General features: G+C 44.2%; 1 non-coding gene across 1 annotated transcript; it reads left to right on the forward strand.

The window, feature by feature from the left end:
- The first annotated feature begins 532 nt into the window (after positions 1-532).
- Positions 533-640, forward strand: LOC130977234 (small nucleolar RNA R71). The gene has a single exon (XR_009084935.1). It is a non-coding gene; the product is annotated as a small nucleolar RNA R71 (small nucleolar RNA).
- The last annotated feature ends 17,503 nt before the right edge of the window (positions 641-18,143 follow it).

Consider the following 18,143-nt stretch of genomic DNA (forward strand, 5'->3'; position numbering starts at 1 on the left):
ATGATGGAAAAGGCTTGCCATTGCTAAACCTGTTTCTTCCACCATTATTGTTGTTGAAACCTTGTTGAGGTTTCTCTTGATTCTTCCATGAGAAATTTGGGTGATTTCTCCATGAAGAATTATAGGTGTTTCCATAGGGTTCTCCTAAGTAATTCACCTCTTCCATTGAAGGGTTCTCAGGATCATAAGCTTATTCTTCAGATGAAGCATCCTTAGTACTGCTTGGTGCATTTTGCATTCCAGACAGACTTTGAGAAATCAAATTGACTTGTTGAGTCAATATCTTATTCTGAGCCAATATGGCATTCAGAGTATCAATCTCAAGAACTCCTTTCTTCTGACTTGTCCCATTGTTCACAGGATTCCTTTCAGAAGTGTACATGAATTGGTTGTTTGCAACCATTTCAATGAGCTCTTGAGCTTCTGTAGGCGTCTTCTTCAGATGAAGAGATCCTCCAGCAGAGCTATCCAAAGACATCTTGGACAGTTCAGAAAGACCATCATAGAAAATACCTATGATGCTCCATTCAGAAAGCATATCAGATGGACACTTTCTGATCAATTGTTTGTATCTTTCCCAAGCTTCATAGAGGGATTCTCCATCCTTCTGTCTGAAGGTTTGGACTTCCACTCTAAGCTTACTCAATTTTTGAGGTGGAAAGAACTTTGCCAAGAAAGCATTGACTAGCTTTTCCCAAGAGTCCAGGCTTTCTTTAGGTTGTGAGTCCAACCATATTCTAGCTCTGTCTCTTACAGCAAAAGGGAATAGCATCAGTCTATAGACCTCAGGGTCAACCCCATTAGTCTTAACTGTGTCACAGATTTGCAAGAATTCAGCTAAAAACTGATGAGGATCTTCCAATGGAAGTCCATGGAACTTGCAATTCTGTTGCATTAGAGAAACTAATTGAGGCTTAAGCTCAAAGTTGTTTGCTCCAATGGCAGGGATAGAGATGCTTCTCCCATAGAAGTCGGGAGTAGGTGCAGTAAAGTCACCCAGCACCTTCCTTGCATTGTTGGCATTGTTGTTGTTTTCGGCTGCCATGGGTTCTTCTTCTTTGAAGAATTCGGTTAGGTCCTCTACAGAGAGTTGTGCCTTAGCTTCTCTTAGCTTTCGCTTCAAGGTCCTTTCAGGTTCAGGGTCAGCTTCAACAAGAATGCCTTTGTCTTTGTTCCTGCTCATATGAAAGAGAAGAGAACAAGAAAATATGGAATCCTCTATGTCACAGTATAGATATTCCTTGAGGTGTCAGAGAAGAAGAAAAATAGAAGGAAGAAGGAGAAGAATTCGAACTTAGTCAGATAGAGTTCGAATTGTGCATTGAGGAGGTGTGGTACTCCATAAACAGAAGGATGTGAGGAGAGGGGAAGAAATTTTCGAAAATTAAGTTAAAAAGATTTTAAAAACATTTTGAAAAACTTTAATTGATTTTCGAAAATTAAAAGTGGAAAAGAAATCAAGTGATTTTTGAAAAAGATTTTGGAATTAGAAATTAAAAAGATTTGATTGAAAACTATTTTGAAAAAGATATGATTGAAAAGATATGATTTGAAAATAATTTTAAAAAGATTTGATTTTAAAAATTAATGACTTGCCTAACAAGAAAAGATATAATTCAAACATTAAACCTTTCTCAACAGAAAAGGCAACATACTTGAATTGTTCAATCAAATCATTAATTGTTAGCAAGTATCTTTGAAAAAGGAAAGAAATTGATTTTGAAAACATTTGATTGAAAAGATTTGATTTGAAAAAGATTTAATTTTAAAAAAAACTTTGAAAACTTGAAAAAAAATTGATTTGAGAACAAAATCCTCCCCCTTGTGCCATCCTGGCGTTAAACGCCCAGAATGGTGCACATTCTGGCGTTTAACGCCCAATGCACTACCTTTTTGGGCGTTAAACGCCCAACCAGGTACCCTGGCTGGCGTTTAAACGCCAGTATGTCCTTCTTCACTGGGCGTTTTGAACGCCCAGCTTTTTCTGTGCAATTCCTCTACAGTATGTTCTGAATCTTCAATTCTCTGTATTATTGACTTGAAAAGACACAAATTAAAAATATTTTTGGATTTTTAATAATGAGGAATAATCAAAATGCAACTAAAATCAAATAACAATGCATGCAAGACACCAAACTTAGCAGTTTGTATACTACTGACACTAACAAGATGAGAATGCATATAAGACACATAAACACTCAAGTCAATAGAATTCAAAGATCAGAGCAATGAAATCATCAAGAACAACTTGAAGATTAAATGAAGACAAATGCAAAAACATGCAATTGACACCAAACTTAAAATGAGACTCTAGACTCAAACAAGAAACACAAAATATTTTTGGGTTTTTTTTTTTTTTTGATTTTGTAATTTTTTTTTTGGATTTTTCGAAAATTAAGTGGGAAAGAAAATAAAGGTATCAAAATTCTTAATGAGAATTCCAGGAATCATGCAATGTTAGTCTAAAGCTTTAGTCTAAAGAAATTAGACATGGCCGGCCAAGCTTCAGCAGGACATTGCATTCAAGAGCTAAATTGATGAGAATCAATCAGCTTTGGTGATGATAAGAACATCACCATGAAACACTAGAATTCATTCTTAAGAACTCTGAAGAAAAATACCTAATCTAAGCAACAAGATGAACCGTCAGTTGTCCAAACTCAACAATCCCCGGCAACGGCGCCAAAAACTTGGTGTTGTTGCCGGATCAAAACTTGGCACTGTTATTGCAGGGAACAAATGCGAAACTGTAGTTAGGACATTTAATTCCCCGGCAACGGCGCCAAAAACTTGGTGCACGAAATTGTGATCACTACTTTTACACAAACAATCCCTAGTAATGGCTCCAAAGACTTGGTGCTCAATACCATGGCATAAACACAACTTCGCACAACTAACCAGCAAGTGCACTGGGTCGTCCAAGTAATAAACCTTACGCGAGTAAGGGTCGATCCCACGGAGATTGTTGGTATGAAGCAAGCTATGGTCACCTTGTAAATCTCAGTCAGGCAGACTCAAATGGGTATAGATGATGAATAAAACATAAAGATAAAGATAGAGATACTTATGTATATCATTGGTGAGAGCTTCAGATAAGCGTATGAAGATGCCTTCCCTTCCGTCTCTCTGCTTTCCTACTGTCTTCATCCAATCCTTCTTACTCCTTTCCATGGCAAGCTTATGCAAGGGTTTCACCGTTGTCAGTGGCTACCTCCCATCCTCTCAGTGAAAATGTTCCTATGCTCTGTCACAGCATATGGCTAATCAGCTGTCGGTTCTCGGTCAGGCCGGAATAGAATCCAGTGATTCTTTTGCGTCTGTCACTAACGCCCCGCCTGCTAGGAGTTTGAAGCACGTCACAGTCATTCAATCATTGAATCCTACTCAGAATACCACAGACAAGGTTAGACCTTCCGGATTCTCTTGAATGCCGCCATCAGTTCTCGCCTATACCATGAAGACTCTGATCTCACGGAATGGCTGGCTCGTTTGTCAGGCGAGCACTCGGTTGTCAGGCGATCAACCATGCATCGTGTATCAGGAATCCAGGAGATAAACACTAGAGCCTTGTTGCTTGTAGAACAGAAGTGGTTGTCAGTCACTTTGTTCATAAGTGAGAATGATGATGAGTGTCACGGATCATCACATTCATCAAGTTGAAGAACAAGTGATATCTTGGACAAAGAATAAGCGGAATTGAATAGAAGAACAATAGTAATTGCATTAATACTCGAGGTACAGCAGAGCTCCACACCTTAATCTATGGTGTGTAGAAACTCCACCGTTGAAAATACATAAGAACAAGAGTGATCATTGGTTTTGGCCCCAGAGAGGGAACCAGAAGAACCAAGATCTGATCTATGAACTAGATGTCCAAAGATTAAAAATACAATAGTAAAAGGTGTGTGCTTGGTGTGTGCTTGGGCTGAGCAATGAAGCATTTTTCGTGTAGAGGCTCTTCTTGGAGTTAAACGCCAGCTTTTATGCCAGTTTGGGCGTTTAACTCCCATTTTGGTGCCAGTTCCAGCGTTTAACGCTGGGATTTCTGAGGGTGACTTTGAACGCCGGTTTGGGCCATCAAATCTTGGGCAAAGTATGGACTATCATATATTTCTGGAAAGCCCAGGATGTCTACTTTCCAACGCCGTTGAGAGCGCGCCAATTGGGCTTCTGTAGCTCTAGAAAATACACTTCGAGTGCAGGGAGGTCAGAATCCAACAGCATCTGCAGTCCTTTTCAGTCTCTGAATCAGATTTTTGCTCAGGTCCCTCAATTTCAGCCAGAAAATACCTGAAATCACAAAAAAACACACAAACTCATAGTAAAGTCCAGAAAAATGAATTTTAACTAAAAACTAATAAAAATATACTAAGAACTTAACTAAAACTACTAAAAACATACTAAAAACAATGCCAAAAAAGGTACAAATGATCCGCTCATCAGGCATCACCGTTGTCAATGGATACATCCCATCCTCTCAGTGAAAAAGGTCCAAATGCTCTGTCACGGCACGGCTAATCATCTGTCGATTCTCGATCATGTTGGAATAGAATCCCTTGATTCTTTTGCGTTTGTCATCATGCCCAACAATCGCGAGTTTGAAGCTCGTCACAGTCATTCAATCCCTGAATCCTACTCGGAATACCATAGACAAGGTTTAGACTTTTCGGATTCTCATGAATGCCACCATCAATCTAGCTTATACCACGAAGATTCTGATTAAGGAATCCAAGAGATATGCGCCCGGTCTAAAGTAGAACGGAAGTGGTTGTCAGTCACGCGTTCATAGGTGAGAATGATGATGAGTGTCACGGATCATCACATTTATCATGTTGAAGTGCAACAAATATCTTAGAACAGGAATAGCTGAATTGAATAGAAAATAGTAGTAATTGCATTAAAACTTGAGGTACAGCAGAGCTCCACACCCTTAATCTATGGTGTGTAGAAACTCCACCGTTGAAAATACATAAGTGATGAAGGTTCAGGCATGGCTGAATGGCTGATGACATGTCACCATGTCATGTTTTTCTATGTTTTTTCATACAAGAAATTTATGATTAATGCTTAAATATTGCATTCTTTGGTGCTTAAATGGTACATTTCTTTGATCTTTTGATTTGATAAACTTTGTAGGAAATAAGAAGAAAAAGAAGCAAAAAGAGCACAAAATAAGCTAAAAAGAAGAAAAGAGGAATTTTGGGCACACTTTGAAGTTGGAGCACACTTTGGAGGCTTAGGCCACGCTTCTAAAAGCGTGACCCATGACCAAATCAAGGAAGAAAAGCGTGGCCCAAAGAAAGAAAAGCGTGGCTCAAAACAAGGAGGAAGAGAGGACAAAAACTTTTGGGTGAAAAGTTAGCCTCAAAGTTAGACCCCCAACTTGGAGGCTAACGTGAGAATTGGAAAATCACCCAGGGCTACTCCACGTTTGCGCCAACGTTAGCCCCCTAACTTGGAGGCTAACGTTGGCATGAAAAATTTGTCCCAGGGGCTACTCACGTTTGCGCCAACGTTAGCCCCTTAACTTTGGGGCTAACGTTGGCGCCACACACCACAACAGCTTGAAGGGGTATACTTCCAACAAGAATAACTTGAGCTACAGAGCTCCAAATGAGGTGATTCAAGAAGCATTGGAAAGTAGGAATCAAGAGCTTTCCAAGCATATATGGCACTTCATGGTGGACACTAAAATTGAGGGAGAAAACTGCCCCGCAATGTGCATAAACGAACATGGTGGCAACCTGCAGTGAGGCCAACTGACCTCTGCACCTTCAAAGGAGTATAACTCGAGCTGTAGAGCTCCAAATAATGTGCTCCCAACGGCATTGGAAAGTAGACATCCAGGGCTTTCCAACAATGTATAATAGTATGGGGTGGACAATACATTTGAGCCTCCAGAACTGGCGTTTTCGCGAACGTTTGAGGGCTAACGTTACCTCAAACGCTGCACACCAAAGCCAGCGACCATACCCTCTTCAAATGATCATAACTTGAGTTGTAGATGTCCAATTGAAGTGATTCCAAGTGGGTTAGAAAGCTGACATTCAGAGCTTTCCAACCATATATGATAGTCTATATTGGGCATAAAATTGGCAACATGACAAGAGGACAAAGTTGGCCCCATAAATGTGCATAAGGGAGGCCAACGTTAGGGTCAAAGTTAGACCCCTAACGTTGGCACCAACGTTCATACCAGCAAGATTTGTGGGCTGCTATGAAAAGTTGGAGCCAAAGTTAGACCCCTAACGTTAGCTCCAACTTTTGGTCCAACTTTTGCAAACTCAACCCGGTTCAATTCGGTTCCTCTTCAAACTCCAAGAGCAATCAACCAAGGCCTTTATCAACCCAATTCCATCAAGAGCAAGGGCCCAAATGATCATCACTCAAAGGCACAAGAAATAGATAAAATAGGAATTTCATTTAACTGTAATTTGTTTTTAATTTCATTTTCATTTTGTAAAGCCTATATAAGGCATCATTTTCATATTTGTGAAGAGGCTGGCTCTACTAGGGAGCATTAGGAGTAGTAGTAGAGAGCTCTCTCTTTAATTTTCTTTTCTTTGTTTTTGAATCTTGGGTGGAGAATTGAAGGTGTTCTGTTTCATTCTCCCTCTGAGATTTCTCTCTGCTTTATTTACTGCTTAATTGAATCTAATTTTCTGTTAATTGTTCTTCATCTACTCTTGCTGCACTTTACATTTCTCTAATTTCTTTGCAATTGCTCTTGTTGGATCTAGGAAGGCATTGAGATCTAGACTTGGTTATCTAGTCTCTTGGGTCCTGAGATCTGAATTCCAATTTTTCATTCTCTGTTTAATGCTTTTCATGTTTATTTACGTTTCTGTTTTTTTGATCCGATTCAATCAAGTCAATTTCCAATCTTCTAATTGTTGCAATTTACTTTTCCTTGTTTAAATTCTGCAAATCCAATTCCCAATTCCCTTTACAATTTCATGCAATTTATAATTCTTGCAATTTAAGATTCTTGCAATTTACATTTCTTGCTCTTTAAGTTACTTGCCAATTTACATTCTGCAACTTTAAATCCATTGACCTTTACTTCCTGTTGGTTACAATTTCACACAATTCACATAAATGTTAGCTTGACTAAACTAATCACCCACTAAAGTTGCTTGATCCATCAATCCCTGTGGGATCGACCTCACTCACGTGAGTTATTATTACTTGATGCGACCCGGTGCACTTGCCGGTTAGATTGGTGTTGTTTTGGGAGAGATTCTTGTCTCCACCAAAATATACTCATCAAGTTTTTGGCGCCGTTGCCGGGGATTGATTAGATCAACAATGATTAAGTGGGTGAGAAGTCTAGATCAAGCATTTTCTTTATTTTTGTTCTCTGTTCTAAGTTGAAACCAAGGTGTTTGAGTTATTGCCTCACTAAGAAATTCATCTCTGAGATATGAATTTCAATTTTTCTTGGTGTTGTGTTTTACAAAATTCAAATGGAGTTCAACTCATCTTATGATCAAACAAATTTTATGGGATATTACCCACCATCACCAATCTCTAATGGTGGTTGGGAATATCACCAAGAAACTTCAAATTTTGGGCACTCCAATTCATGGAGCTACGCTTCAGAAACACAAGATGAGCAAGAAAATCATATGGGATACCAACCACCACCACAAAATGATTCAAGTCATTATTCTAATGGTGGCTGGGAGTATCACCAAGGAATGAAAGAGCATCCACCCTCACATCCCAGTTTCTCAATTGACAATCCTTCATCACCTAAATATGCCTCAACACAAACCTCCACGAGCCAAAGACTCTCAAAACTTGAGTCCAGGTTTAACAGGATGGTGGAGGAAGGTCAACAATCTTGGAGGGAACTAGAAATCCTTTCTCAGGAGATAGATAAGCAATTGGAGGACACAGATAAACGCTTAGAACTACTAAGCAAGGGAAATAAAGACCAATTAACAGATGTGAAGGATAAAGTGGAAGAGCAAGATAAGGAGGCCACTGCATCAAGTGAACTTTCAAGGAAGAATGAGGTGGTTGAACCTGAAACTGCACTTGAGATAACAAGAGAACATGAAGACTCACAGCTCTCACAAACTCCCCTGGACCAAAACGCCTCAACACTTGACTCCATGATTGAAAGGTTTGAAGAGGAGATGAAGAAATGTTGGGAAAATCGACAAACCTCCCCCACGATAGAGCTATTAAAACAAAAGTTGGGTGCAAGGAAAGGAGTGGAGGAGCATGAAAGTGAGGAAGTCATTTCAGAGAATTCACACTCAAGTGAAGCAGAAAATCACATGAAGGAAAGGCTCGTGGAACCACCAATACAAGAGGCCCTTAATGAAGAAATCACTCCAATAATCACACAGCAACCATGTCTTGACATCCAAGAAGTGAAGGCAATTGACAAAAGCACCAAGAAGAGGATTGTGACCAAGATACCAAGGACAACATTCATGAGAAGGTCAACTGCAAACAATCCTCCCCCTGATCCAGCAAGCAAGATCAATCAAGCCAATTTCACAAGGGAGCTTGTTGAAAGAAGACCAAGACGGGGGACAATAACTGAAACTTCTCCCCTCTTGGAGTCATTCCTCTTAACAAACTGGAAGAAGAGGAAGAAAGTAAAGAACAACATTCCAATAGTAGGTAACGTTTCTCTTCTATGCTTTGTTTTCTTTCTTTACTTTGTTTAAATTCAATAAAATGGCATATGGTTACTGTTCATACCCTGACCGGGCTCCTCCAAACTCGGTCAGTTTATAAAAGGTCCGACCTCGTCATAAGGCTCACGCCTAAAGGTCGGACCTCGGACGAATAAAGCAAGGGAAGGCCCATCAAAAGGAACGCAGCCCAAACCTAAAGGCCGAAAAGGCCTAGCGAAGGCGGTTCCACAAAGATAGGGATAAAACTCCCGAAAGATAAGATAAGATAAGAATATCTTATACAGGGAAGATCACGGCCAACTACTATAAATACACTGGAGCACCCAGGTATGGCATTCATTCCACATTCTACATACATCTGCTTAAACCCAGGCTAACTTAAGCATCGGAGTGTCATTGCAGGTACAACCACCAACCACTCCGCATATCAAAGCTCGGGTCCCTGAACCCCCACCTCGGGCCTCTCCAGACGACCGAGCTACACGTTTCAGGTAACCCTCGGAACATTGGCGCCGTTGCCGGGGACCTGGAAGTCATCCCTCTATCATGGCGGACGACCCTCTCAACAATGACCACGCTGCATCTGAACAAGAGGACGAAATTGACACCGGAGAACGACCGGACAGCCCTCTATCACCACGCACTCCAGGAGGAAACAAACAGAATCGCCCAAGGACATCACTCCCAAACAGAGATCCACAAAGTTCCGAAAAAGAGAAGAACTCGGAGATTCTAGAAACAGTCCGGGCACAACAAGACCGACTGAAACAACTCGAAGAGGACATAAAGAAGCAGAAAGAAACTGAACAAGATCTGAGAAGGGAGACCCGAAAGCGCAGAGAATTAGAAGAAAAACTGCGGAAAATAGAGGCCAACCTGAAAAACCGAACAGAACGCGGCACCACCCCCGAAGGCAACCATGATCCCTTCACGCGAGAGATCATGAAGGAGAAGGTACCGCGAAACTTCAAACCACCCGATATGGATCTCTACGACGGCACCACCGATCCAAGTCACCACCTCAGCAACTTCAGAAGCAGAATGTACCTAGTCGACGCCTCCGACGCGATTCGGTGCAAAGCCTTCCCCACCACTCTCACCAAGTCAGCCATGAAGTGGTTCGACAACCTGCCACCCAGATCAATCACCAGCTTCGAAGACCTAACCAAAAAATTCCTAACAAGGGTCTCTATTCAAAAGGACAAGACAAAACATGCCCCCAGTCTACTCGGGATCAAGCAAGGTAACCAAGAAACTCTCCGAGAATACATGGAGCGATTCAACAAAGCCTGCCTGGACATACAACACTTGCCCACTGAAGCAGCCATCATGGGACTAGCAAACGGCCTAAAAGAGGGACCGTTTAGCCAATCCCTATCCAAACGATACCCGACCTCCCTATACGAGGTGCAGGAGCGGGCAGGAAAATATATCAACATGGAGGAAACCTCCCAGCTAAGAGACTCTTCTAGGAAGGAATCAACCTACCCACTCCGAGATCGGGATCGGGAACAGAAGAAAAAAGAAGACCCCAACTCGGACAAGCCACGGAAGTACCACAACTACACCCCCCTCCGGGTCTCCCTGGTAGACGTCTACAGAGAAGTATGCCACACCGAAAAGATCCTACCGCCCCGACCGCTAAAACACAAGAGAGCGGGAAGAGATCGGTCCGAATACTGTGAATATCACAAGCTCTACGGTCATTCTACTAACGACTGCTATGACCTAAAAAATGTTATAGAAAAGCTGGCCAGAGAAGGAAAACTCGACAGATACATAGCAGAGAAAGAAGAAGAGACCAGGAAGAGAAGGCGGGGAGATAATGAAGGTCGGGCCGAACAAACCCCGCGAACCCCTGAAAGACACGTTCACATGATAAATGGAGGTTTTGCAGGCGGAGGAACATCCAGATCCTCGCGAAAAAGACACCTCAAAGAAGTCTATCATGTCCGAGAAGACAGTCCCCTGCCCGAGTTACCTACTATCTCATTTACCCGAGAAGATGCTCAAGGGATAATTCCCGGGCACGACGATCCAATGGTAGTCACCATTATCCTAGCAAACGCCAACTTACATCGAACCCTGATTGACCAGGGAAGCTCAGCAGATATCCTGTTCAAAACGGTATTCGACAAGCTCGGACTTGAAAAAAGAGAACTAAAGGCCTATCCCACCGACCTATTTGGGCTAGGGGATACCCCGATCCATCCCTTAGGATACATCCCACTACACACCACCTTTGGAAGAGGCGAGCAATCTAAAACATTAAGCATCGACTACATTATAGTCGACGTCACTTCGGCATACAATGCCCTCATCGGGCGACCAACCCTAAACAGACTGGCAGCTATAGTCTCGACCCCACACCTCTGTATGAAGTTCCCTACCGCAATCACCAGATCAATCACCAGCTTCGAAGACCTAACCAAAAAATTCCTAACAAGGGTCTCTATTCAAAAGGACAAGACAAAACATGCCCCCAGTCTACTCGGGATCAAGCAAGGTAACCAAGAAACTCTCCGAGAATACATGGAGCGATTCAACAAAGCCTGCCTGGACATACAACACTTGCCCACTGAAGCAGCCATCATGGGACTAGCAAACGGCCTAAAAGAGGGACCGTTTAGCCAATCCCTATCCAAACGATACCCGACCTCCCTATACGAGGTGCAGGAGCGGGCAGGAAAATATATCAACATGGAGGAAACCTCCCAGCTAAGAGACTCTTCTAGGAAGGAATCAACCTACCCACTCCGAGATCGGGATCGGGAACAGAAGAAAAAAGAAGACCCCAACTCGGACAAGCCACGGAAGTACCACAACTACACCCCCCTCCGGGTCTCCCTGGTAGACGTCTACAGAGAAGTATGCCACACCGAAAAGATCCTACCGCCCCGACCGCTAAAACACAAGAGAGCGGGAAGAGATCGGTCCGAATACTGTGAATATCACAAGCTCTACGGTCATTCTACTAACGACTGCTATGACCTAAAAAATGTTATAGAAAAGCTGGCCAGAGAAGGAAAACTCGACAGATACATAGCAGAGAAAGAAGAAGAGACCAGGAAGAGAAGGCGGGGAGATAATGAAGGTCGGGCCGAACAAACCCCGCGAACCCCTGAAAGACACGTTCACATGATAAATGGAGGTTTTGCAGGCGGAGGAACATCCAGATCCTCGCGAAAAAGACACCTCAAAGAAGTCTATCATGTCCGAGAAGACAGTCCCCTGCCCGAGTTACCTACTATCTCATTTACCCGAGAAGATGCTCAAGGGATAATTCCCGGGCACGACGATCCAATGGTAGTCACCATTATCCTAGCAAACGCCAACTTACATCGAACCCTGATTGACCAGGGAAGCTCAGCAGATATCCTGTTCAAAACGGTATTCGACAAGCTCGGACTTGAAAAAAGAGAACTAAAGGCCTATCCCACCGACCTATTTGGGCTAGGGGATACCCCGATCCATCCCTTAGGATACATCCCACTACACACCACCTTTGGAAGAGGCGAGCAATCTAAAACATTAAGCATCGACTACATTATAGTCGACGTCACTTCGGCATACAATGCCCTCATCGGGCGACCAACCCTAAACAGACTGGCAGCTATAGTCTCGACCCCACACCTCTGTATGAAGTTCCCTACCGCAAAAGGAATCGCTACCCTAAAAGGCGACCAAAAACTAGCGCGGCGATGCTACAACGAAAGCCTAAGCCTAAAAGGGAAAGAGGTCAACACAATAGAACTCGGGCGAGTTCAGTCCCGAGAAGATCTTCGACCACAACCAGAGGGAGAGACCGAAAAAGTCCAGATTGGGAACACACCTGAAAAAATAACAAACATAGGAGCGAACCTCAAAACGGGCCTAAAAGAGGAACTCATAACCCTCTTAAGGGAGAATTCCGACCTCTTCGCCTGGAAAGCATCCGACATGCCAGGCATAAACCCCGACCTGATGTGCCATAAGCTATCAGTTTACCCGGGATCCCGACCTGTCCAACAAAGACGCCGGAAGCTCGGACCCGAGCGCATGCAAGCAATAGAAGAACAAGTACAAGCACTACTAGATGCAGGGTTCATTAGGGAAGTAAAATACCCTCTATGGCTCGCAAACGTGGTCCTGGTAAAAAAGCCCAACGGAAAATGGAGGATGTGCGTCGATTACACAGACCTCAACAAAGCCTGCCCCAAAGACCCATATCCACTACCAAACATCGACGCCTTAGTAGACGCAGCCTCGGGCTACAGATATCTCTCCTTCATGGATGCATACTCGGGATACAATCAAATCCCAATGTACGGACCCGACCAAGAAAAGACCTCGTTCATAACCCCAAGGGCAAACTACTGCTACGTATTAATGCCCTTCGGGCTGAAGAACGCAGGGGCAACCTACCAGAGGCTAATAAACAAAGTGTTCTCAGAGCACATCGGACTACAGCTAGAGGTGTATGTCGACGACATGCTGGTAAAGACACAAGAAGACAGAAACTTGCTGACCGACCTCACCAGCGTCTTCGGCACCCTCAGAAAAAACAACATGAGACTTAACCCGACAAAACTGCACCTTCGCTGCAGAAGCCGGAAAGTTCTTAAGCTTCATGCTGACTCAAAGGGGCATCGAAGCGAACCCGGACAAATGCCAAGCGATACTCAACATGAAGAGCCCGAGGTGTGTCAAAGAAGTACAACAACTGAATGGAAGGCTAGCCGCCCTATCAAGATTCTTGGCAGGATCAGCAATAAAGTCACTACCTCTCTACTCATTCCTAAAGAAAGGGAAACCCTTCTCATGGACCCCGGAGTGCGAAAAAGCCTTTCAAGAATTCAAGGAATTCCTCGGGCAGCCACCAATCCTAACCCGACCCTTAAAAGGAGAAGAACTCGTACTATACCTCTCGGTTGGACATCGAGCAGTCGCTTCAGCGTTAATACGAGAAAATGACCAAGGACAACATCCCATATACTTCGTAAGCAAGGCACTACAAGGGGCCGAATTAAACTATCAGAAGATAGAAAAATTCGCCTACGCCCTAGTGTCCACAGCTCGGAGGCTCCGTCCCTACTTTCAAGCCCACACCATCAAAGTCCGGACAAACCAACCCATGAGACACATCCTCCAAAAAACAGACCTGGCAGGACGAATACTGCAATGGGCGGTGGAACTGTCCGAGTTCGACCTCCACTATGAAACCCGGACTGCCATAAAATCTCAGTATCTAGCCGACTTCATCGCAGAATACACTGAGACCCCTGGAACCCCACTCTCATGGAACCTGTATGTCGACGGGTCCTCAAACAAAACTGGAAGCGGAGCCGGGGTTATACTCGAAAGCGACCAAGGAACGCAGATAGAACTATCCCTAAAATTCGAGTTCCAGGCCTCGAACAACCAAGCCGAATACGAGGCCCTACTAGCAGGTCTAAAGCTAGCCGAAGAGGTCGGAGCCCAGAAAATCACGATCTTCAGCGACTCCCAGGTCATCACATCACAAGTAAATGGAAGCTACCAGGCCAAAGACCCAACTACGAAAAAATACCTGGACCAAACACAGGCACAATTACGCCACTTTCCGGAGACACAGATCCAGCACATACCTCGGGAACAAAACGCCCGGGCAGACGCCCTCTCAAAGCTTGCCAGCACCAAGCCCGGAGGCAACAACAGAAGTCTCATCCAAGAAACCTTACAATCTCCCTCCGTGCTAAGAGAGGAAGAAACGCTAAATATATCCGACCAACAGCAAGGATGGATGACCCCCATACTCAGCTACCTGAAGTCAGGAACTCTCCCCGCCGAAAGAAAAGAAGCTAAAAGACTCAGGAAAGATGCCCAGAATTATACACTAATTCACGACGTATTATACAGAAGAGGATTCGCAAACCCCCTCCTTAGGTGCGTCCCGACCTCAGAAACAAAGAGCGTCCTCGAAGAAGTCCACGGAGGCATGTGTGGGAACCACCTCGGAGCTCGGGCATTATCCAAGAAAGTAGTCCGAGCCGGGTTCTACTGGCCAACTTTGCAAAGAGACGCAACGGAGTTTGTGAAAATATGCCCCCCTGCCAAAAACACGCCAATTTCCACAAAGCACCACCCGAAGACCTTATCAGCATCACCGCACCATGGCCCTTTGCAAAATGGGGACTTGACCTACTCGGCCCGTTCCCCCAAGGACCGGGGCAAGTCAAATACCTCATAGTAGGGGTCGACTACTTCACAAAGTGGATCGAAGCTGAACCCTTAGCCACCATTACGGCTCAGAAAAGCCGCAAATTCTTATACAAAAACATTGTCACAAGGTTCGGAGTCCCCTACTCCATTACAACAGACAATGGAACACAGTTCACGGACACAAGTTTTCAGAACTTGGTGGCCGAGCTAAAAATCAAACAGCAATTCACCTCAGTCGAGCACCCACAAGCCAATGGACAAGCAGAGGCCGCAAATAAAGTCATCTTGGCCGGGTTAAAACGAAGACTCCAAGAGGCCAAAGGAGCATGGGCCGAGGAGCTCCCCCAGGTATTATGGGCATATCGGACAACTCCACACTCTACAACGGGAGAATCGCCATTCCGACTAGCTTACGGGATGGAGGCAATGATCCCTATCGAAATAGATGAAGGGTCACCCAGAGTCATCTTCTACAACGAAGAAGGTAACCCGCAGGCACAAAAGGAAGAACTCGACCTCCTCCCCGAGGTCCGAGAAAGAGCCCGGATCCGAGAAGAAGCCTTAAAACGGCGAACGGCCCTCAGATACAATCAGAAAGTAATAAAACGAAGCTTCTCCACTCACGACCTAATTCTAATCCGAAATGACATCGGAACACAAAAGTCGGGAGAAGGAAAGCTAGCTGCAAATTGGAAAGGACCCTACAAAGTAACAGAAGTCTTAGGAACAGGCTATTACAAGATATCCGACCTAGAAGGCAATGAGCTGCCCAGGACTTGGCACGCCTGTAATCTAAGACGGTACTACAGCTAGAAAAATTTGACCCGAGGTGTACTCTTTTTCCCTACAAGGGTTTTTTAATGAGACACCCGGTCAAGTAAGGCACCCGACCTAGTCACGGGTAAACACTCTGTAAATATTCTTTCCTTTTTAATACTAATCAAATTTTTCTATTTTCTTTTGTTCTTCCTCGTGATGAAACAAATCCTGAAAAAGTACCCCGCCAAGGCGCATTAATTTATGCTCGACAAAACGCAAAAAATCATTGCCGAGAGACCACACAAGGTCGGCAAAGATAAAAGCGACGAGGTTCAAATTAATGTGAGAAGTTATAAAGTAACTCTGAAAAAGGCTCAAAAAGCCAAATAAAAAGAGATTACAAAAATAACTTAAAAGGCCGACCAATGACAAAGGTCGGACCCAACAAAGGGTGTACTCGACCAACCCGAGGTCCGAGAAAAAGCCCGGACCCGAGAAGGAAGCCTTAACACGGCGAAAACAAAGATTTCGAAAACGCTTACTAAAAAGTTGCTATACAAAAAACAACTAAAAAGTACAAGTGAAAAAACGAAATCAAAAGGAAAAAACAAAAGTTTTAAAGAAAAAAGCGCTAGCTAAAAGGTTGTTATCCAAAAAACAACTAAAAAGCATAAAAGCGGAGCAAAAAGTCAAAACGCGAACAAAAACACCGCGTAATAAGCTAAAAAGTTACTACAAGTAGCTAAAAGCAAAAAGGGTGTCCAAAGCATTCACAGAAACCATCCAAAAACAAAAGAGCCCACAGGCCGGGCAAAAAAACCAAAAGATAAAAAGGATTGCAGAGAATCAAAGATCCTTTCCGGACGCCACATCAACAGAAGGCTGCGGAAGAAACATAGAAATCGGAACAGCATCGACGGCACCGTCATCTCGATTTAAAACCTCCACACCAGATCCATCCCCGGCCAAAGGTGAAGTCGGGTTCACAACCGGAACTTTGGGGTCGGACACCGAAACTTTGGGGTCGGGCACCGGAACCTCATCCTCGTTGGGAGCGGGAACAATCTTTCCCTCCACAACAACGTTATCCGTACTGAATAAACTCAGATCCAGGTCAGGAGCAAGAACCCGGACCTGAGCCTTCAAATTTTCATACATAGCATCCATACCCTTAGCCACATGCCCTTCCAGCTCGTAAAAATCATCCTGAGCAGATTGCAACTTCTCCTTTGTCTCCACAAGCTCGGCAAGTGCCCGAGTATAATTCTCCTTCGCCGCCTTCGCCATCTCCTCGGACGAACTCGCCGCCGCCACAGCCGCGGTAAGCTTAGCTTTCTCCTTCTCCAAAGACTCCTCCAGCTCAGCAATCCTAGCAGCCTTCAGTTTACTAATTCTCTCGAACTCAGATTGAGCTTTCTCAAGTCGGGAACTGGTCGCACCAATAGGGGATTTCTTGAACTCCCGGGCAATAGCGACATGAAGACTAGCCATCCGGACACAGCTCCGCGCCATATACTGAAAATGGTGCTCCATAGACACATCATCAGTAGAAATAAAAGTCTGAGGGAGAATATGCTGCTCAACCCAACCAAGAGCATCGAAATCCTTGTCATTAAAACCCGCAGGCTCTTGAGAGGTCTTCTATTTCTTGGGAGGAGGACCCGAGGACGAAGGAGGAGAAGAGGTAGCAGGTCCAGAAGTCGGAGGATCTTGATTTATAACTCGGAACTGGGGAGTCGGAATAGTCTTTGACCGAGTAGTGACACCCACAGTAGTCTTCTCCGGAGAAGATCGGGCAGAAGCCCCCCCAGCCTCGATATTCCGAGCGGCCACAGACTTCTTCGTCCGACGAAGGTACTTCATGGAATCCGCCTGAGAAGACATCTCTGCAGAAATAAAAGAAAAGGATTACCACAACAGAAATTCCACCAAAACAAGCAAAGCCAAAATACTAAAAAAAAGATGAATCTCGGAGAGGTCGGGAACTACCTAACTCGGAACGGAGAAGGCTTGGATCTCCCAACATTTTCTTCGTGTCCAAGTGAGGTGCCCGACCCCATAAACTGCTTACCACACCCACAAAAGCCTGCTCCACCTCATCTAGACTCTCAAAGGTATACTTAGTAGACACTACATTCTCCTGCCAACAAAGAGGAAAAGAAGGCTCCCCACTCTCATCTAGAAAGAAAGGTCGGACGTCTCCAGTAGCCCGGACCTTGAAATAAAAGTTCTTAAAATCATGAAAGGACTCATCATACAGGGTACAAAACTTCCTTCCCTGGTTAGCCCTAAAAGAGACCCAAGATACCTTCCCTCCACCCGACCCCGGCTTCGTCAACACAAACAAGTAGGAAAAAAGAGAAATAGAGGGAGCGACGCCCAAAAACTGACACAAAAGTTGAAACAGCTTTAAAAACGCCCAAGAATTCGGGTGGAGCTGCGTAGGGGCAAGGTTACAAGACCATAACACCTCGGACTCCAGGTCGGTAAAAGGAAGTCGGACACTCAGTTTAGAGAAAAAACAATCATAAGCATAAAAGAAGAGCT

The sequence above is a fragment of the Arachis stenosperma genome, chromosome 4 (genome assembly GCF_014773155.1).
Source record: "Arachis stenosperma cultivar V10309 chromosome 4, arast.V10309.gnm1.PFL2, whole genome shotgun sequence".
NCBI classification, from domain to species: Eukaryota; Viridiplantae; Streptophyta; class Magnoliopsida; order Fabales; family Fabaceae; genus Arachis; species Arachis stenosperma.